At 44.4% G+C, this 22,912-nt stretch overlaps 1 protein-coding gene and 1 long non-coding RNA gene across 2 annotated transcripts in view; one reads left to right on the top strand and one right to left on the bottom strand.

Annotated features, from left to right (window-relative positions):
• The window catches only part of LOC147105160 (uncharacterized), a 59,221-nt gene that overhangs the window by 20,195 nt on the left and 16,114 nt on the right, over positions 1-22,912 (top strand). The gene's annotated exons all lie outside the window — the stretch shown is intronic.
• On the bottom strand, positions 158-22,609 carry LOC147105161 (uncharacterized). Its single transcript, XR_015081692.1, has 3 exons — positions 22,513-22,609; positions 7,148-7,210; positions 158-490 (listed from the first exon to the last, which is right to left on the bottom strand). It is a non-coding gene; the product is annotated as an uncharacterized LOC147105161 (long non-coding RNA).

Genomic DNA, 22,912 nt, shown 5'->3' with positions numbered 1-22,912 from the left:
TTTTGTGACAATAACTTTTGGGGTGTGAGGGAAGGGTCCAAGCTGTTGCTTTGTGTCCTGCTAACAAAATTGGGAGCAGTGATCGCCTCAGTAATGACAATTTATATAAAAAACTTCCTGGGGTTTATTGTGATAATTTTGTTTGTTGTTAAGACTTTGCATTCATTCTTTGTGTACCCCCAGTTCATAGATACCTTATTGAAGATCAATTACTTCCTTTTATTTCAAAGCTTTAATTATAACATTTTTGGACAAGTCCAGCATGTGCAGTCTATTTTCTGGCCTTTATGCATGTACAACTGCAGGTACTGCGGGATATAGTAAGCGCGATTTTAACTCCCTCTGCCCAGTAGACGTTGTGCTGAGTTTGGCCTCCAGCCTCACCGCTGCCAATGCTCCTTGCTCTGGCTGACCCGATTGGCTACCAGCTCCATCTTGATGAGGGTTTGGCTGTTTTGGTTCTGTGCCTTGCATTGTGAGCCAGTTGATCCTGTGGAAGGAGAGGGAGAGAGTTAGTAAATGGCTTTTGAAAAGGGATGTGGAGATGTTTGGGGCTGCTTCGTATCGTGTGCATGCTGAGCGGGAGAAGCAGCAAGCTGAAAGCGGGATGGGTGGATGGCCATTTGAAAGTAATTGCCTGGAATTTGACATGAGAAAGCAGTCAGCAGAGGGGTGCAATGTTTAACAGTTTCTACCTTGTGAAAACTGAATACAGGAAACATTCAGGAGTAGGTTTTACTTCATATTTATTTGCTGCCTTCCATCAGTGCTGTGCAAGGGTGTGGCTGCAGCTGTTGCTAAGCTACAGAGACGCTTGGAACTTGTGTTCATTGTTCTACAGTTGTTGCTAAGCAACAGTGTTTGTTGCTTTATACGGAGCTGTCGGCTCTCCCTATCTTTTACTATAGCGTTCGGTTATCCGGAATTTTTGATGAACTGGCACCACGTCGGTCCCGTCCGTGCCGGATAAAAAAAAGTTTCCTGTAATGTTTGAATGTGTAATTTAAAAGAGGAGAGTTGCTTGTAATTGGTGGCAGAGCATGTGTTGTGTGAGAGGGACGTGTTTAAATTTCTGGTGGGGTGGCGGGGAAGTGCTGTGAAATGGAAATAGAAAGACCTCTGGTCAGATTGTTGAAGCACTCCTGGCACTGAATCCAGGTCCTGAGGTGTTGTCTCTGAGCTGCGCGATTTTTCGCATGACGGCAGTGTAGTGTCCGTGTGTAGATAAAGACACTGAAGACAGGAGTTGGTTCATAGGTATTTACTAAGCAAGTCTGGGGGGGGTTCTAAAGGATATACACAATACACAGGCTTATATAGCCCAAGTGGCAATTACCGGCATTGCGCACACCTGGGGCTCTTAAAGGCACATACACCACAATTGCTTTTAAAGGCACATACACCACAATTCCTCCCCTTCTAGCTAACTAGTACATCATATTTTAAGTAATTATTAATTACATGTTATATGCAAAATAATATACATTGCTGTATTAATTAATTATAAGTTAGTCTCTCAGGAGGCTTCCTGACTTGGTCCGGATAACGCCTTGGGGGTGTAGTAGTTTCTGGTGGTGTAGTAGGTTCTTCTGGTAAGGCTGATTCGGCTTGAAGGCCAGTGTCGGGTTCATCGGGTTCCAGTATCACCGGATCGGAGGTAGATATGGGTATCTCTACTTCATCGTTAGATGTATAACGTGCTGGTGTAGGTTGTCCCTTTTCGGATGACTTGATGATTTGGTCAGCATGGCGCCTTATTATGCTTTCTCCGATGTCCACGGTATACATCAGTGGTCCTAGTCGTGTGCAGATAGTTCCAGGCTGCCATTTCTCGGTACGGTAGTCCCGGGCCAAAACCGGTTGGCCTATCTGGAAGGCCCTAGTTGGCCTTTCATTCATGCCCTGAAACTGCCGGTTCTCCACGTCCCTTCGGATGTTGGGCTTGACCAAATCCAGCCGGCATCTTAGGTTTCTATTGTAGAACATCATGGCGGGAGTTTGGTTTGTAACCATATGTGTTGCATTCCTATATGCAAATAAGAAGTTATCCACCTTGTGCTGAAGTTTTATGTTTTCACTACCCATGGCCTTTATGGCCTTCTTGAAGGTCTGGACAAACCTTTCAGCCAATCCATTGGTGGCGGGATGGTATGGGGCGGACATGTAGTGCTTTACCCCATTGTTCTTTAAGAACTTTCTGAATTCTTCGGACACAAATTGCGGTCCATTATCAGAACATCTGTGTTCCGGCAGCCCATTCCTGGCAAATATGGTCCTTAATACTGTGATGGTTTTTTCCGTGGTGGTGGAGGACATCTTTATTACCTCCGGCCACTTGGAGTGTGCATCAACCGCGATTAAGAACATTGAGTCCATAAATGGACCAGCAAAGTCGATGTGCACCCTTTGCCAGGGAGATGAGGGCCACTCCCATGGATGTAGAGGGGCCTGTGGCGGAGCATTTTGGACCTTCTGGCATCCTAGGCAGCTCTTGGTCATGTCTTCGATGTCTCCATCGATACCTGGCCACCATACAAACGCCCTAGCTAGGTTCTTCATTTTCACTCCACCCAGATGCCCCTCGTGAAGCTCCTTTAGCACTTTATCCTGGAGTTTGGGTGGAATCACCACTCTGGATCCACACATCAAGGTTCCTCGGCACACTGACAGCTGTTCTCTTCTTTGCGAGAATGCTGGCAACAGTGGTTCGCCATGTGCTGGCCATCCCTTCATTGTTAAATCGTAGACCCGTGAGAGAGTAGGGTCATTTCTGGTCTCCCTTTCAATGGCAGAATTTGTCACCGGTAGACATTCCACTATGGTAGAGTGGAATATCTCTACTGGGTCTACTGTAGGTGCCTCTTCTATCGTTGGCAACGGTAGGCGCGATAAACCGTCAGCATTCCCATGCTGTTTTGACCCTTTGTATTCAATGTTGTATTGGTGTGCCCCTAGAAAAAGGGACCACCTCTGTAGTCTTTGTGCCGTCATAATGGGGACACCTTTCTTAGGGTTGAATATGGAGATGAGGGGTTGATGGTCAGTCAGCAAGGTAAATTTTTGTCCGTGTAGGTAATGGTTGAATTTCTTCACTCCCCATACCAGGCTGAGTGCTTCCCTGTCTATCTGGGAAGAGTTACGCTCAGCTGAGTTCAATGAACATGACGCAAAAGCTACCGGCCGTTCCGAGCCATCAGGGAATCTATGGGACAATACCGCTCCTATGCCATAAGGGGATGCATCGCACGCCAGTCTGATTGGTAGTGATGGGTTGTAATGAGCCAAAACTTTCTCGGATGTGATTAAGTCTTTACATTTATGGAAGGCACGTTTACAGTCTTCGTTCCATTTCCAAATCACTCCTGTGTGTAGAAGATCATTAAGAGGGTGCAGAATAGTTGATAAGTTCGGTAAAAATTTATGATAGTAATTTATTAATCCCAGGAATGACCTCAATTGTGAAACATTTTCAGGTGCTGGGGCTTTTATAACTGCTTCAATTTTTTTCAGGTGACTTATGCAACCCTTCCTTATTAATTATGTGGCCACAATATGATATCTGATTTTGGAAAAATTCGCACTTGGGGCGATTTGCTCGTAGGCCCCGTTCTTTCAGCCTAGTGAGCACCTGCTCCAAATTGGCAAGGTGCTCGTTGTCGTTTTCTCCTGTTATAAGGATGTCGTCTAGGTAACACTGAGTCCCCGGAATCCCTTGCAGGACTTGCTCCATAGCTCTTTGCCAGATAGCTGGAGCTGATGCTACTCCAAAAACCAGTTGATTGTACTGGTACAGGCCTTTGTGTGTGTTTATTGTGAGATACTTTTTAGAGGTCTCCTCAACCTCCATCTGTAGATATGCCTGTGCCAAGTCAATTTTTGTGAAACGTTTTCCTCCGGATAGTGAGGCGAAAATATCTTCTATCCTCGGAAGAGGATACTGTACCGTGTGAAGGACCGGGTTTACAGTCACCTTAAAGTCCCCACAGATGCGAATTTTTCTCTGTTCCTCAGAGTTATTTTTCAATGCTTTTTTCATGACTGGAACGATGGGTGTTGCCCATTCGCTCCAATCTATTTTGGATAATATGCCTGCCTTTTCCAAATTCTCCAGCTCTGCCTCGACTGCCGGACGTATTGCGTATGGCACCGGTCTTGCCTTAAAAAATTTTGGAATTGCTGCATCTTCCACTTTTATTGAGGCGGTGATGCCTTTCAAGGTTCCTAGTTTCTCTTGAAACACTTCTTTGGCGTTGGCCAAGATGTCTTTTAATCGTTCAGGTATGATGTCATCATTGTTTTTTTCCTTACTGGTCACCGTCAGTGCCTGAATGGAGTGCCAGTCTAAACGTATATTCCTTATCCATTCACGTCCCAACAACGGTGGACCACCACCTTGTAGAATGTATAAATACAACTTTTGTATTTCTTTGCCGTTGTACACCACAGGCACCTTTATTTTTCCTTTGGGGTATACTTTCTGCCCCGTATATGTTTTTAAGATAATGGATGTGTCTTTTAGAGGTATATGCGAAAATAGCCTCTCGTAATCTCGTCGATTTATTACGGTTAGAGCTGATCCTGTATCTAGCTCCATTTTAACTGGGGACCCTGCTATTATGAGGGTAACCCAAATGGTCTGGTAATCTTCATTGGCAATTACATTATGTAATTTGAGAGAGCTTAGTCTCTTGTTCCCGGAGTCGCTATCGCTCTTCTGGTCTTTGGAGCTACTGTCCGTCATCATTTGTACCTTTCTGTGCTTTTCCTTATTGATTCTTTTCCCATTAGTGGATTTTTTATTTTCAGATCGGCATACACGTGGAATGTGTCCCATCTTTCCACATCGCCTGCATGCTTTTTCTTTGAACCAGCAATCCCTCTGGTCATGGTTGGATCTGCCGCAGCGATAACATCTTTCGAAACCCCGTGTCATTTCATGGGTGCCGAAGTCCTGTGGCCTTTGCTGTATCTTTGCCGCTCCTATTGCACTGAAAGCCTTGTCCAGTGTTAAATCTTTTCCAGAAGATACCTTTTTTTGTGTTTCTACACTTAGGGGATCGCAGATGAATTTGTCTTGCAGAGAATCTGCCAGTCCTGCCTCGAATTGGCAGTGTAGGGTATCAACAATCTCCTCAAAATTCTTGTCCATCGGTTCGGCTGGAGTGATTAAGTTGCGTAACAGCTTGTATGTTTCTGCGCCCATTAGATCCAGAAGCACTGAAGCTTTTTTTTTTCATCTTCTATTCCATTTGCGGTGCAAAACACCTCCACTCTTTCTACATATGTGGTCCAATCCTCTATCTTGTTATCAAAAACATCAATATTGCCAAAGTTAGGCTCTGTTTCGTTATCAAAAGCATCAATATTGCCAGACTTAGGCATTTCAAAAAAAGATATGGCGCTTCCCGCACTTTTTTTTTCTCTCTGTAGCAACGATATGGCGCTTCCTGCGCTTTCCCGCCGCTGCTACCGATAACAATGCTGTTTTACTGTGGTTTCCGTTTATTCACTGTTGGAGACTCGTTCCCGACGGAGGTCTAAACGCTGACCTGCTTGCCGCGCCGGCCGTCTCCCGAGTGCACCCTCCCAGTCCGTTATTGCTTGCCTCCGATTTCGCTGCCTGTCTCAGCTGTAGAGCCCGCCGCTGGAGCCCCAGCCTGACGCCCAGGAAGGATTAGCGCAGTACCTGCCACCAGCTTGGCCAGCTGGTGAAACCACAGTTTCTATTACTTCCTTGAGTCTTCTGGACGCTGGAGGAATCGATGTCCTTGAGGTGCTGCCGAATTGCAGGTAAGTCCGTTTCCACTTCGTCGCCACTGTAGTGTCCGTGTGTAGATAAAGACACTGAAGACAGGAGTTGGTTCATAGGTATTTACTAAGCAAGTCTGGGGGGGGTTCTAAAGGATATACACAATACACAGGCTTATATAGCCCAAGTGGCAATTACCAGCATTGCGCACACCTGGGGCTTTTAAAGGCACATACACCACAATTGCTTTTAAAGGCACATACACCACAGGCAGCTGCTTCCCGCCTAATTCATGGTAGGAAGTGGACCAGCAGCGTGTTAATGAGGCCGGGAGTTAAAGTAGCCCGGACCTTGTTTCTGCAGCAGAAGAGTTTCCAACTTGTCTTGCCACCCACCCGTCCAAAACCCGCCCTGAGTTAAAATCGGTGTGTTTGAATCCCAACATCTGCTTGGTGAAATCTGTGGTGGTGGAAGTTATGTCGCTGATTTGTCTCCTTGTGGCAGCCGGGGAGTGGGAGTCACCTGCTTGTGTACGGACACTGATATCTACAGGACTGTGATTGCTGCCAGCTATGCCATTTACGTTCCATATCAGTCCATATTAAAATCAGAATCAATTTGATTCTGATCCATCAGACAAAAGTTTTCCCTGTATCTAGGAGCTGTTCGCCATGGCTCAGTGGGTAGCACTCTTGCTTCTGTGTCAGAGACTTGAGCACATCATCTAGGCTGACACTTCAGTGCAGTACTGAGGGAGGTGGGAGTGCTGCACTGTCGGAGGTGCCAACTTTCAGATGAGATGTTCAACACCCCCATCTGCCCCCTCAAGCAGATGTAAAAGATCCCATTGCACTTTTCGAAAAAGAGCACGGGGGTGTCCTTGCCAATATTTATCCCTCAACCAAAATCGCTAAAACAGATAATCTAGTCATTTATTTATTGCTGTTTCTGTGACCTTGCAAATTGACTGCCGTGTTTCCCCACATTACAACAGTGACTACTCCTCAAAACACTTAATTGGCTTTGGGATGTCCTGCGGTCATAAAAGGTGCTATATATTCAAGTTCGTTCGTTCGTTCTTTCCATCTTTCTTTCTCTGCATGCTGTTTATTTTCCAATTGTTCATGTACAAAACAGAACATTCTCTGTGACTCCGCCCCTCTCACGTGACACACAAATCAATGCAATGAAATGAGCCAGTAGTAATGAATGGCTTATCTTTACACATTACGTCTGGTATAGCAACCCCTTAACAGAGAGTAACTCACCATTATTACCAATATCCAAAGCACAGGATCCCACAAGGATTTCCCAGTAGTGGAACTCTGCTAACGAGCTCCATTCATGTCTAGCTTTTACAGTTTATATGTCAATCTATTCATGTTAAACTTTCCTCACCTTGAATCCATGGTGAAGTCTGCCTCCCAGCCATGTTATCTGAAAATTGTCATCTTTCTTTTGCTATAAAAAGCAGCAAATACAAATTACTAAATGCAGAATTGTTTCCAGTGAGCAAATGCAGCAGATCAATTAGACCTAAGTCAATCTCCAGCGATGTACTGACCTATACTTATTACAGTAAAACCCATTTTGTTGTTGACCTCGTCTCAATAGTTGACCCTGATGGTTTGAGGCATTTTTTTCTGCCTGAGTAACTGCAGACAGTGTTCTGTTGCATCTAAAATATGCCATCACTAGGATAACTTCTTCTTAGGCAGTCCCTCAGAACCGAGGATGACTTGCTCCACATTAAAAATGAGTTTGCAGGTGACTGATGAGTCCAATGCGGGACCTCCAGTCTCTGTCACAGGTGGGGCAGATGGTGGTTGAAGGGGCGGGTGGGTGGGGTGCTTGGGTTGACGTGCGCTCCTTGCGCTTGGTGTCCACTTGTTCCCGGCGAAGAGACTCGAGGTGTTCGGTGCCTTCCCGGATGTTTCTCCTACACTTTGTGCGGTCTTAGGCCAGGGCTTCCCAGGTGTCAGTGGGGATGTTACACTTTTTCAAGGAGGCTTTGTGGGTGTCCTTGAAGCGTTTCCTCTGCCCACCTGGGGCTCTCTTGCCGTGCTGGAGCTCTGAGTAGTGCACTTGTTTTGGGAGTCTCGTATCGGGCATGCGGACGATGTGACCCGTCCATCGGAGCTGATCGACGTGGTCAAAGCTTCGATGCTGGGGATGTTGGCCTGAGCGAGAACACTGATGTTGGTGCGCCTATCCTGCCAATGGATTTGCAGGATCTTGCGGAGGCAGCGTTGGTGGTACCTCTCCGGTGCTTTGAGGTGCCTGCTGTACATGGTCCATGTCTCTGAGGCATACAGCAGGGCGGGTATCACTGCTGCTCTGTAGATCATGAGCTTAGTGCCAGGTTTGAGGTCCTGGTCTTCACAGGCGACCGAAGGCTGCACTGGCACACTGAAGGCGGTGTTGGACTTCGTCATCGACGTCTGCCCTTGTTGACAGGCTCCCGAGGTATGGAAAATGGTCCACGTTGTCCAAGGCCTTGTCGTGGATTTTGATAATCGGGGGGGCAGTACTGTGTCGGGGGCAGGTTGGTAGAGGATATTTGTCTTACAGATGTTTAGTGTAAGGCCCGTGCTCTCGTACACTTCGGTGAAGGTGTTGACGATGATTTGGAGTTCGACCTCTGAGTGAGCGCAGACGCAAGCGTCGTCTGCATCCTGTAATTCAACGACCGAGGTTGGGACGACCTTGGATCTGGACTGGAGGTGACGGAGGTTGAACAGTTTCCCGTTTGTTCTGTAAATTAGCTCCACTCCAGTGGGGAGCTTACTGAGGGTGAGATGGAGCATTGCAGAAAGGAAGATCGAGAAGCGCGTTGGTGCGATGACACATTTTGGATTACTGTCATCCACATATCTATAATTTATCTTAAACAATCCTTATCTTATTGTTCATATTGAACATTACAAAGTAGAATTGAATAAATCTGCACATTAAAATATTTTCAATAGCAGTATTATCGCAATAAAAATATAACTGATATCAAAGCTCAATTAACTGGTATTCAACTTCAAAAAGTACTTCATTGGCTATAAAGCGCTTTGGGACGTCCAGTGGATGTGAAAGGTGCTATATAAATGCAAGTCTTTTTATTATTGTAGCATTTTGAATTTTCATCTTCAAATCTAATTTAAATTATTTTATGTCCTAAAATACTATTTGGATTAAATTTACATGAAAGCAAACTAAAGAGTTCTGAATATTCCTTGTCAGTGAGAGAACTGACTCTCCTTCACTTTATAAATTGTAATACATTCGACCTGTAATTTACAAAGAATGAATGGTTTTGCACAACTGCACAAAATACATTTTAATTTTATACTTACAAAGTTACTCCTTATTTTCTTATATGAAGTTCTGAGTTCTTTGAGGTGAGCAAGGAACAGAGCATAGCTAAAGCAGAGATCGTCCGACTGCTCTTGCCTGCAGTAGTAACACTGAATGCTAATCAGTGTACACAATGTAACAATGACACACTTCATGGTTTCTGTCTGGTTGGCAAAACCCTGAGTTGATGTGCACTAAAGCGTATAGCGTTCTTACCTTGATTCTTTCTTTATATATTTCTTTCGTGACCGCTATTGGTTTCTTACTTCCTATTGAAATTTCCTGTTGGTTATGTATTATTTGAGGTTACTGTCAAATTTCTAAATGTCACTAAACCTTCCCGGCAGTTTGAAGTTTCCATTGACCCCTGATGTCTAGTAATCATTGTGAAATTTAATGGCAGAATTTTGTTATATTTCAGACTTTTTTTTCCTGTCAAACCAACATTCTGCAGTTTTTGTAGTTAACCAACTCTTCTAGTGCAATTAACTTTTCATACCTTAAATATTTTTCTTACAAACCTCAATTCCCAATTCTTGTCTGCAAACATTTCTCTTCAGTTTGGTACCATTTTAGCAAGTTTGCTTTATGCGGCGATGTAGACTAGAACCTGTCCTACATTACAACAGTGACTCCACTTCAAAAAGTACTTCATTGGCTATAAAGCGCTTTGGGATGTCCGGTGGTCGTGGAAGGCGCTTATATAAATGCAAATCTTTTCTATGCCATAATTATTGAGTATTCCTATAGTACCGGTGTTCCCTTGATGAATGCACATGGAGGCTGTTTCAGAAAATCTTACAACAATGATAGAATTCCAGCCCTTCTGCCTTTCCCTATATTGAGGTGCAATGTGTTGCTAATTGTTTTACACTGCAAATTAGATCTCAAGATACAGAGTTTGGTTGACTATAATCCTGCTTCACACAAACATTTAAGAGTTACATGCAAATATATGGTTTGAAGTGAAAATCGTGTAAATATATTTCGTGCCACACAAGTGCCAGGAATTACCATCTCCAACAAGAGAGAACCTAACGACCCCTTGACATTACCATCACCGAGATCCCCATGTGTCCCCTACCATCAACATCCTGGGAGTCACCGTTGACCAGAAACTCAACTTGACCAGCCACATAAATGCCATGGCTACTAGAACAAGTCTGAGTCTGGGTATTCTGTGCCAAGTGGCTCACTTCGTGACTCCTTAAAGCCGTTCTACTACCTGCAAGGCAAAAGTTAAGAGTGTAATGGAATAATCTCCAGTTGCGTGGATGGATACAGCTGCAACAAATCTCAAGAATCTTGTCACCATCCAGGCCAAAGTAGTCCACTTGATTGGCACTTCACCCACTAGCCTAAACATCTACCACCAGTGTACCATGACTGCAGTCAGTACTAGCCACAGGATGTACTGCAGCAACGTGCCAAGATTTCTTCAGCAACACCTCAAACCCATGACCTCCACCACCCATAAGGGAAAAAGCAGCAAGTGCGTGGGAACACCGTTCTCTCCTGGTTCCCCCTCAAAGTCGCACACCATCCTGGCTTGGACACATCACCATTCCTTCATCGTAGCTGGGTCAAAATCTTGGAACTTCCTACCTAATAGTATTATGAGAGCACTTTCACCACACAGATGCCAATGTTTTAAGAAGGCCCACTGCCACCTACTCCAGGGCAATTAGGGATGAGCAGTAAAATGCTGGCCTTGCCAGCAATGTCAATAGCCCCAGAATGAATAATTAAAGGAACTATAAGTTCTCATGACGTGTTTTGAATTGTGGAGCAGCGTATCACTCGGCATCATTAGCAGCCAGAATTGAGAAAGTAGCTAAGAATTGGGGAGAATCACACAAAATGAGGGAACAGTTGATTCTGACTCTCTTCTTCACCCTTCTTTATAAGATGATTTCTTGATTTCCCCTCTGCAATATAATGAAGGTCCCTAATCTTACAAACTGTCGTATGAGGAGCGATTGGGTCGACTAGGCCTGCATTCACTAGAGTTTAGAAGAATGAGAGGGGATCTTATTGGAACGTATAAAATTCTGACAGGGCTGGACAGACTGAATGCAGGGAGGATGTTTCCCCTGGCTTGGGGGGGGGGGCGGTCTAGAACGTGGGGTCACAGTCTCAGGATACGAGGTAGGACATTTAGGACTGAGATGAGGAGAAATTTCTTCATTCAGAGGGTGGTGGACCTGTGGAATTCTCTACCACAGAAGGCTGTGGAGGCCAAGTCACTGAATATATTTAAGAAGGAGATAGATAGATTTCTAGACACAAAAGGCATCAAGGGGTATGGGGAGAGAGCGGGAATATGGTATTGAGATAGAGGATCAGCCATGATCATATTGAATGGCGGAGCAGGCTCGAAGGGCCGAATGGCCGACTCCTGCTCCTATTTTTCCATGTTTCTATTTTTCTAAACTGAATCTGTCAGTCACAGTAGAGACTCTGAACTATGACTCTTTATAGAATGTGGGGTAATCATGAGCTATACCTGCATCACTAACACATCTGGACACTCAAGTATTACATTGACAGATGTTCTATGCACTAAAAAAGTAACTTGATTGAAGCTACTCTACCACAAAACCAACAGTAGCCAATTTTACAAATCATAGTAAAAGTAATGTAAAGGTACCATTCATCGCCTCTTTTTTAAGATTTTGGTTTATATTGTAACCTTTGGCCTTGAATATATGTATTTTAAGAAAGTTCTGACTTGCTTAATGCTCCATGATTGAGTGGAACTGGCATCGTTAGATCTGTCACCCACTCTTGTAAACACAGGCACGTGTGAGAGATTGCAAAGTATAAATCAAGTTTAATATAAACAAATGATTTTTTTTCTTGATTGAGCCTTTAATCTTAATTCTGAATGTTGAAACAGGATATTGGTGGTTTTGAGCGGAGTCAATTTGCAGAACAGTCCACACATATAAGCGAATAATTAGCCGCTCAGCATTCTTACAAAATACCCCTGAGCCACAGCAATATCTAAACGCAAACATTTTCTTTATGACTAAAGTGAGAATTGCGGAGTACATTTTTTAAACTATGACTGCATTGAACAGCTCAGGAATTACACCCATGAAGTACACTTATCGTGGTTCTATTTTAGTTCTTTTCATGGGCATAACAGAACATGCTTGTTGCTTAATCTTGTGAAATACTGGCTTCCCTTTAGACAAAATTATGTGCTAAACATCAAAAGCTTTCCTAGCAATCACATTGCCACCAAGTGAACAAAATCAGGGAACTAAATATCTGAAATAGATTTAAGGCTACCTTATCTGACGGTGAGAACATTAGAGTCCCTTACATGCTTATTAATTTTTTTGCTAACTGAATTTTGCTTTGTGATGAGTGACTTCCCTTCTGCTCCCTCAAAGCCTCTCAACCATCTATTAAGGCTTAAATCAGGAGAGTAATGGAATACTCGCCCGGCTGGCTACAGCCTCAACAATACCAAGGAGCTGAACACTATCGAGGACAGAGCACGCCACTTGATTTAATGTCTGGACGCTGCACTTAACCATCGTTTCCACCACCACTGTAGCTGCAATATGTATTGTCTACAGGATGCACTACAGTAATTCACCAGCCTTCTTTTGACAGCTCCTCCCGGGCCCTGTGTCCTCTACCATCAAGAAGGACAAGAGCAGTAATGTTATGGGAATATGATTACCTCTTAAGTTTCCCTCCAAGTCAACACGCCATCTTGACTTGGACATATGTTGCTGTCCTTTCATCATTGCTGGGTCAGAATCGTAGAGTTTCCTCCCGAACAGCATTGTGGGAGCACCATCATCACAAGGAATGTAGCAGTTCATGAAAGAAGACCAAACATCATCATTTCAGCACAACTGAAGATCTACAATAAACAGGGCCAGTGCCACCCACGTTCTACAACAACAACAACTTGTATTTATATAACGCCTTTAATGCAGTAAAATGACCCAAGGCATTTCACAGGACCGATTTATTAGACAAAAAATTGACACTGAGCCACATAAGGAGATAGAGTTATACAGCACAGAAAGAGGCCCTTCGGCCCATCGTGTCTGCGCTGGCCATCAGGCCCTGTCTATTCTAATCCCATTTTCCAGCACTTGGTCCGTAGCCTTGTATGCTATGGCGTTTCAAGTGCTCATCTAAATGCTTCTTGAATGTTGAGGGTTCCTGCCTCTACCACCCTTTCAGGCAGTGAGTTCCAGATTCCAACCACCCTCTGGGTGAAAAAGTTTTTCCTCAAATCCCCTCTAAACCTTCTGCCCCTTACCTTGAAACTATGCCTCCTGGTTATTGACCCATCTACTAAGGGGCAAAGTTCCTTTCCATCTACCCTATATATGCCCCTAATAATTTTGTACACCTCAATCAGGTCCCCCCTCAGCCTTCTCTGCTCTAAGGAAAACAACCCCAGCCTGTCCAGTCTCTCTCCATAGCTGAAGCGCTCCAGCCCAGGTAACATCCTGGTGAATCTCCTCTGTATCCTCTCTAATGCAATCACATCCTTCCTATAGTGTGGCGACCAGAACTGCACACAGTATTCCGGCTGTGGCCTAACTAGCGTTTTGTACAGCTCCATCATAACCTCCCTGCTCTTATATTCTATGTCTCGGCTAATGAAGGCAAGTATCCCATATGCCTTCTCAACCACCTTATCTACCTGTCCTGCTGCCTTCAGGGAGCTATGTACATGCACACCAAGGTCCCTCTGATCCTCTGTCCTTCCTAGGGTCCTACCATTCATTGTGTATTCCCTTGCCTTGTTAGTCTTCCCCAAATGCATCACCTCACACTTTTCAGGGTTAAATTCCATTTGCCACTGTTCTGCCCATCTGACCAACCCGTCTATATCGTCCTGTAGCCTGAGGCTTCCCTCCTCGCTATTTACCACTCCACCAATTTTCGTGTCATCTGCGAACTTACTGATCATACCTCCTACATTCATATCTAAATCATTAATATACACTACAAACAGCAAGGGACCCAGCACCGATCCCTGCAGTACACCACTGGACACAGGCTTCCAGTCACAAAAACAACCTTCGACCATCACCCTCTGCCTCCTGCCACTAAGCCAGTTTTGGATCTAATGTGCCAAATTGCCCTGGATCCCATGGGCTCTTACCTTCTTGACCAGTCTCCCATGCGGGACATTGTCAAAAGCCTTACTGAAGTCCATGTAGACTACATCAACTGCACTACCCTTATCCACACACGTAGTCACCCCCTCGAAAAATTCAATCAAATTGGTTAGACGTGATCTCCCCCTGACAAAGCCATGCTGACTATCCTTGATTAACCCTTGCCTCTCCAAGTGGAGACTAATTCTGTCCCTCAGAATTTTTTCCAATAATTTCCCTACCACTGATGTTAGGCTTGCTGGCCTGTAATTCCCTGGTTTATCCCTACTACCCTTCTTGAATAATGGTACTATATTAGCTGTCCTCCAGTCCTCTGGCACCTCCCCTGTGGCCAGAGAGGTTCTGAAAATTTGTGTCGGAGCCCCTGCAATCTCCTCCCTTGCCTCACACAGCAGCCTGGGATACATCTCGTCAGCGCCTGGGGATTTAACAACTTTTAAGCCTGCTAAAACTGCTAGTACCTCCTCCCTCTCAATGCTAATTTGTTCAAGTATATCACAATCCCCCTGCCTGATTTCTATGCCTACATCGTCCTTCTCCAAAGTGAACACAGATGCAAAATATTCATTTAAAACCTCACCTACATCTTCCGGCTCTACAAACAGATTGCCACTTTGGTCCCTAATGGGCCCTACGCTTTCCCTGGTTATCATCTTGCCCTTAATATACTTATAAAACACCTTGGGATTTTCCTTTTATTTTGCCCACCAGTGTTTTTTCATGCACCCTCTTCACTCTCTGAATTTCTTTTTTTAAGTACCCCCCTGCACTTTCTATACTCCTCTAGGGCTTCCACTGTTTTTAGTCCTTTGTATCTGCCAAAAGCCTCCCTTTTTTTCCGAATCCAGTCTTGGACAGGAAACTCTCGATTTACCGGCACCTAAATAACCGGAAATCTCTGTTAACCGGCAAAATTCAGGAGTAGGTTCAGGTAAGTTTTACTTCATATTAGTGGCCGTTCCTGGATCTGTGGTTGTGTAACCGGGTTCCTGCACCTGTTGCTAAGCAACAGGGATGCTTGCTCTGTGGCTGGGGTTCCTGCACCTGTTGCTAAGCAACAGGGAAGCCTGGATTTGTTGCTGTGTACGGAGCTCTGTACCTTTTTAACTATACCTCTCTGTAATCCGGACTTTTTGATAAACCGGCACCACGCTGGTCCCGTCGATGCCGGATAAAAAAGAGTTTCCTGTATATCTCATGACATCCAGGGTTCCCTGGACTTGTTGGTCCCACCCTCGACCATTACGGGAACATGTTGGCGCTGTACTCTCTCTCTCTCTTTCCTTTCTGAATGACTCCCACTGCTCTGATGTGGATTCTCCTACAAGTAGCTGATTCCAGTCCACTTTGGCCAGATCCTGCCTTATCATATTAGGACAGATGACCAAAAGCTTGGACAAAGAAGTAAGTTTTAAGAAGCATCTTAAAGGAAGAGAGGGAGAGAGAGAGTCAGAGATTTTGGGAGGGAATTCCAGAGCTTAGGGCGTCGGCAGCTGAAGGCACGGCCGCCAATGGTGGAGCAATTAAAATCGGGTTGCTCAAGAAGCCAGAATTGGAAGAGCACCGAGATCTCAAGATTTCGAGAACAAATGAAACAAAATTAAACTCATGGTATATTTAGAATAGTGGATACTTGTAGAATGAGTATCTTCCGTATCAGTACGGCAGCATGGTGGCATAGTGGTTAGCACTGTTGCCTCACAGCGCCAGAGACCCGGGTTCAAATCTGGCCTCGGGCGACTGTCTGTGTGGAGTTTGCACATTCTCCCCATGTTTGCGTGGGTTTTCTCCGGGTGCTCCGGTTTCCTCCCACAGTCCAAAAATGTGCGGGTTAGGTTGATTGACTATGATAAATTGACCCTTAGTGTTAGGGGGATTAAATACGTGGGATTACAGGGATAGGGTGGGATATGTGTTGGTGTAGGGGTTACGGGGATCGGGTGGGATATGTGTCGGTGCAGGCTCGATGGGCCGAAATGGCCTCTATCCGCACTGTGGGGTTTCTGTGATTCTGTGAAATGCAAAACCAGTTTGGTTAATGCAAATAATAATGCGTTGTTTGTAAAGGATGTTTCCTGTTAATCGACTATCCTTATCACTACAGAAATATGTCATACATGTTCGAGTTGCAAACGAAACTGGTGTTTATTAGCTGCTACACATCAGTTTGTATCGTGCAGTTTCAGTGGAAGGTTGGAACCAATACAAATACAGATATCATTTGCTATATACTTTTAGATTGCAACGAGAGCTTCCTTAATTCTTCAGATATTTGCTTGCGCCTCTTCATATTGCTCTTTGTGAGATCCCTCCTGACCAAGCTCTCCACTCTCTATTTCCGCCCCGCCCCCCTTTCTGGGTTGCACAGCTGTCTAGTTCCATGATGCAGCTTAACCCCAGTCAGATTCAATTCCCCTCAAGACCATCTTGCTGATTTAGCTTTAGGCTTTTTTAAGTATGATTCTGCCATCATTGAGTCTCCTCTCCAACACCGGCTTTCTTGATGGTTTGTGTCTGTTTTGGTTCTCCTCCTGCTAATATGCTCATTTGAATTTTTCACTAAGATATAAAACCCTTTTTTCCAGAGGTCCCATCATTTCTAAACTTCCTAGCTTCTCTTGGAGCTACTGCTAGTCGTTGTTTGTTTGTTTGTTTAGAATCTGGGGCAGCTGATTAAGGGCACATGCCTTTCAGTGTGAGACCTACCTCCTGCTCCCTGGACCCTATTCCCACCAAACTGCTGACCACCCAACTTCCTTTTCTGGCTCCCATGTTAGCTGATATTGTTAACGATTCTCTCTCCTCCGGTGCCCCCTCTCCCGCAAATGTGCCGTCATCACCCCTCCCCTAAAAAAATAAAAAATAAAAAACAACCCTTCATTCCTCCGTCCTTGCAAACTACCGCCCCATCTCCAACCTCCCTTTTCTCTCCAAAGTCCTTGAATGTGTTGCCGCCTCCCAAATCCATGCCCATCTTTCCCGCAATTCCATGTTTGAATCCCTCCAATCAGGTTTACGCCCCTGCCACAGTACCGAAACGGCTCTCATCAAAGTCACAAATGACATCCTTTGTGACTGTGGCAAAGGTAAACTATCCCTCCTCGTCCTTCTTGACCTGTCTGCAGCCTTTGACATGGTTGACCACTCCATCCTTCTCCAACGCCTCTCCACCATCGTCCAGGAGGGTGGGACTGCACTCGCCTGGTTCCATTCTTATTTATCCAATCGTAGCCACATTATCACCTGCAACGGCTTCTCTTCCCGCTCCTGCTTTGTTACCTCTGGTGTTCTCCAAGGATCTATCCTTGGCCCCCTCCTATTTCTCATCTACGTGCTGCCCCTTGGTGACATCATCTGAAAACACAGCGTCAGTTTCCACATGTACGCTGACGACACCCAGCTCGACCTCACTACCTCTTCTCTCGACCCCGCCATTGTCTCTAAATTGTCAGAATGCTTGTCTGACATACAGTTCTGGATGAGCAAAAATTTTCTCCAATTAAATATTGGGAAGACCGAAGCCATTGTTTTTGGTCCCCGTCACAAACTCCATTCCCTAGCCATTGACTCCATCCCTCTCCCTAACATCTGTCTGAGGCTGAACCACACTGTTCGCAACCTTGGTGTCATATTTGACCCTGAAATGAGCTTCTGACCACATATCCGCAGCATAACTAAGACCGCCTATTTCCACCTCCGTAACATCGCCCGTCTCCTCCCTTGCCTCAGCTCATCTGCTGCTGAAACACTCATCCATGCCTTTGTTACCTCTAGACTTGACTATTGGGTCAAAAGATCAGGATAATGAAACAGCTTGGGTGGAGGTAAGGAATAATAAGGGGGAAAAAACACTAGTGGGCGGAGTCTATAGGCCTCCGAATAGTGGCAACTCTGTTGGACGGAGTATCAATCAGGAAATAGTTGAGGCTTGTAATAAGGGAACATCTATAATTATGGGGGATTTTAACTATCATATTAATTGGACAAATCAAATTGGGCAGGGCTGCCTTGAGGATGAGTTCATTGAGTGTATTAGGGATGGGTTTCTTGAGCAGTATGTAACTGAACCGACCAGGGGGCAAGCAACCTTACATCTGGTCCTGTGTAACGAGACAGGATTAATTAAAAATGTCCTAGTAAAGGATCCCCTTGGAATGAGTGACCATAACATGGTTGAATTCCATATTCAATTAGAGGGTGAGAAGGTTGGATCTCAAACAAGCGTGCTAAGCTTGAATAAAGGAGACTATGAAGGTTTGAGAGCAGAATTGAGTAGAGTGGATTGGGAAAATAGATTAAAGGGTAAGACGATACATGATCAGTGGTGTACATTTAAGGAGTTATTTTACAACTTCCAAAAAATATATATTCCACTGAGAAGAAAAGGGTGTAAAAGAAAAGACAGCCATCCGTGGCTAAGTAAAGAAATTAAGGATAGTATTCGACTAAAAACAAGGGCATATAAGGTAGCCAAATCTAGTGGGAGGATAGAGGATTGGGAAAACTTTAAAAGACAGCAAAAAATAACAAAAAGATTGATTAAGAAAGGGAAGATAGATTATGAAAGTAAATTAGCAAAAAATATAAAAACAGATAGTAAGAGTTTTTATAGTTATATAAAAAGAAAAAGGGTGGCTAAAGTAAATGTTGGTCCCTTAGAGGATGAGACCAGGAAATTAATGGTGGGAAATATGGAGATGGCAAAAACACTGAATGAATATTTTGTATCAGTCTTTACAGTAGAGGAAACTACGAATATCCCAACACTGGACAAACGGGCTATGGGGGGGGGGGGGGGGAGGAGCTAAACACGATCAAAATCACTAAGGAAGTGGTACTCGGTAAAATAATGGGACTCAAGGCAGATAAATCCCCTGGACCTGATGGCTTACATCCTAGGGTCGTGAGGGAAGTGGCGGTAGGGATTGTGGATGCATTGGTAATAATTTTCCAAAACTCCCTGGACTCGGCAAAGGTCCCGGCAGACTGGAAAACTGCTAATGTAACACCCTTATTTAAAAAGGGCAGTCGACAGAAGGCTGGAAACTATAGACCGGTTAGCCTAACATCTGTGGTAGGTAAAATTTTGGAGTCCATTATTAAGGAGACAGTAACAGGACATTTGGATAATCATAATTTAATAGGACAAAGTCAGCATGGTTTTATGAAGGGGAAGTCATGTTTGACAAATTTGCTGGAGTTCTTTGAGGAAGTAACATATAGGGTGGATAAAGGGGAACCAGTGGACGTAGTGTATTTAGACTTCCAAAAGGCATTTGACAAGGTGCCACACAAAAGATTATTGCTTAAGATAAAAAATCACGGGATTGGGGGTAATATTCTGGCATGGATAGAGGATTGGCTATCTAACAGAAGGCAGAGAGTTGGGATAAATGGTTCATTCTCAGACTGGCAATCAGTAACTAGTGGTGTTCCGCAGGGGTCAGTGCTGGGTCCCCAACTCTTTACAATCTATATTAACTATTTGGAGGAGGGGACCGAGTGCAACATATCAAAGTTTGCAGATGACACTAAGATGGGAGGGAAAGTAGTGAGTGAGGAGGACATAAAAAACCTGCAAGGGGACATAGACAGGCTAAGTAAGTGGGCAGAGATTTGGCAGATGGAATACAATACTGGAAAGTGTGAGGTTATGCACTTTGGCAGGAAAAATCGTAGAGCAAGTTATTATCTTAATGGCAAGAAACTGGAAAGTACTGAAGTACAAAGGGATCTGGGGGTCCTGGTGCACGAAACTCAAAAGGTTAGTATGCAGGTGCAGCAAGTGATTAAGAAGGCCAATGGAATGTTGGCTTTCATTGCTAGGGGGATAGAATATAAAAATAGGGAGGTATTGCTTCAGTTGTACAAGGTATTGGTGAGACCGCACCTGGAATACTGCGTACAGTTTTGGTGTCCATACTTAAGAAAGGACATACTTGCTCTCGAGTCAGTACAAAGAAGGTTCACTCGGTTAATCCCGGGGATGAGGGGATGGACATATGAGGAGAGGTTGAGTAGATTGGGACTCTACTCATTGGAGTTCAGAAGAATGAGAGGTGATCTTATTGAAACATATAAGATTGTGAAGGGGTTGGATCGGGTGGATGCGGGGAAGATGTTCCCGATGATGGGTGAAACTAGAACTAGGAGGCATAGTCTTAGAATAAGGGGCTGCTCTTTCAAAACTGAGATGAGGAGGAACTACTTCACTCAGAGGGTGGTAGGTCCATGGAATATGCTGCCCCAAAAAGCTGTAGAAGCTACATCATTACATAAATTTAAAACAGAAATAGACAGTTTCCTAGAAGTAAAGGGAATTAAGGGTTACGGGGAGCGGGCAGGAATTTGGACATGAGTCTAGGTTCGGATTGGTCATGGCCCTGTGGGTAGCGGAGCGAGCCCAGGGGCCGTGTAGCCTGATCCTGCTCCTATTTCATGTGTCTAATTCTGTTAGATTCAGGAGATGGTTCTGTGATAGTGGATTGGCGGTTAGGATCAGATCAGCCATGATCTTATTGAATGGCGGAGCAGGCTCGAGGGGCCGATTGGCCTACTCCTGCTCCTATTTCTTATGTTCTTATTCCAATGCACTCCTGGCTGGCCTCCCACATTCTACCCTATGTAAACTTGAGGTCATCCAAAACTCAGCTGCCCGTGTCCTAACTCGCACCAAGTCCCGTTCACCCATCACCCCTGTGCTCACTGACCTACATTGGCTCCCTGTTAAGCAGCGCCTCGATTTCAAAATTCTCATCCTTTTCAAATCCCCCCATGGCCTTGCCCCTCCCTATCTCTATAATCTCCTCCAGCCCCACAACCCCCGACATATCTGCGCTCCTCTAATTCTGCCCTCTTGCGCATCCCTGATTATAATCGTTCAACCTTTGGTGGCCGTGCCTTCTGTTGCCTGGGCCCTAAGCTCTGGATTTCCCTGCCTAAACCTCTCCGCCTCGCTTCCTCTCTTTCTTTCCTCCTTTTTAAGACGCTCCTTAAAACCTACTTCTTTGACCAAGCTTTTGGTCACCTGCCCTAATTTATCCTTATATGGCTCGGTGTCAAAAACTTTTGTCTTAAAATACTCCTGTGCAGCGCCTTGGGATGTTTTACTACGTTAAAGGCGCTATATAAATACTTCTTGTTGTGTGACATCTACGTCGACACTCCAGTGCAGTACAGATGGACGGTGCATTGTCAGTGATGCTGTCATTCAGATGAGATGTTGAATCACAATGCCTTGTCTGCTCAGGTGGACCTAAAATATCCCTGATACTTTTTGAAGAAGAGTCCTAGCCAACATTCTTTCCTCAAACAAAAATAAGAAACAGTCTGATCCCTATGGAACTCTACTTGACTCACTCCAGTCTAACAAAACACCTCACCAGTACACAAGCTTTCTATTTTTTACCCAACTTCATATCCAGTCCCATACCTGAATTTTGATTCTCATGGTTCTTGGCTTAATTAGAAGTTTTTCACATGGAACCTGATCAAAAGTCTGTTGTGTATCTAAATAGACCTTATCATGGTGAATTCCACACTGCATTTTATGAGTGGCCCTCAAAGAAGTTAAGAAGGCTTTTCATCCATGATCTTCCCCTTCTAAGGATATTTCTTTTGCTGTTCAATTAGTTCTATGCAGGTACTTCTGCAGCCTACCCTGTAGAATATTTCCAGTACATTTACCTGGTGTAGATGTTAGCCGGTGGTTGCCTGGATTCGATTTGTCTTCCTTTTAAAATATATGTACTGTATTACATAAATTTTTTCCCAGTCCTGGTACCTCACTAGCACCCAGTGAGTCTAAGGATACTCAGTGCTGCATAAATCTCCCCTTTCATTGTGCCCAGCACTCCTGGATCTACACTGTCAGGCCCTGTGGATTTATTTGTCTTTTAACTTTACCTGTAATTCTGTTTTACTGCTGTAAACATTATCTGGATACTTGAAGAATAACAATTGGATGTCATATTTGTGTTATCCTCTTTTGTGAACACATTTAGAAAATATTCATGTAGTATTTTGGCTTTTTTCTCCTCATCACCCTTGTTTCTACTTTTCTCTTTCATTATTTTAATATCCACTCTAACTACGTTTTGCTGTTCTGATACTGCAATACCATATTATTATTCTTGACTATATAGCTAGTCTCAGTTCCAGGGACCATTTTGCATTTCTAAAGGAGGAAAATAACTTTTCCACCATTTGGTTCATATCCCTCCCCACACACACCCCCCCACCCACTCACGCACTCACCTCTTTGAGTCTCAGGACCGGTTGTAGTCCCAAATTACTTCTGGATGCTGGATGGAGCTCATTGTAACTGCAGGATGCACTTGCTCAGGGAGAGAGATCTGGCACACCCAGCTCTCCCAAATGCAAGTGCACCTCTTATTGGATAATCCGAGAGCAATAGCAATAGTGGACAAGCACTGTGACCCTTCTAATAGACTTTGTGATGTCACCATGTTCTAAACAAAGCATATGATCAGCTGGTGGAAGGCGAGCCCCATTCATTCTCTTCTGATACTTAGCGCAGCACTGTCCTCACTTGTGTGAGCAAGGAAAATCATAGTGTCGATGGGAGAGTGAATTAGTGTCAGCTGTGGCTCAGTGGGTAACACTCGCTTTTGAGTCAGAAGGTTGTGGGTTCAAT

Source organism: Somniosus microcephalus, chromosome 18 (genome assembly GCF_052327205.1).
Source record: "Somniosus microcephalus isolate GS21.2 chromosome 18, FLI_Smic_1.0, whole genome shotgun sequence".
Lineage (NCBI taxonomy): Eukaryota > Metazoa > Chordata > Chondrichthyes > Squaliformes > Somniosidae > Somniosus > Somniosus microcephalus.
This window is presented reverse-complemented; position numbering and strand designations above follow the sequence as displayed.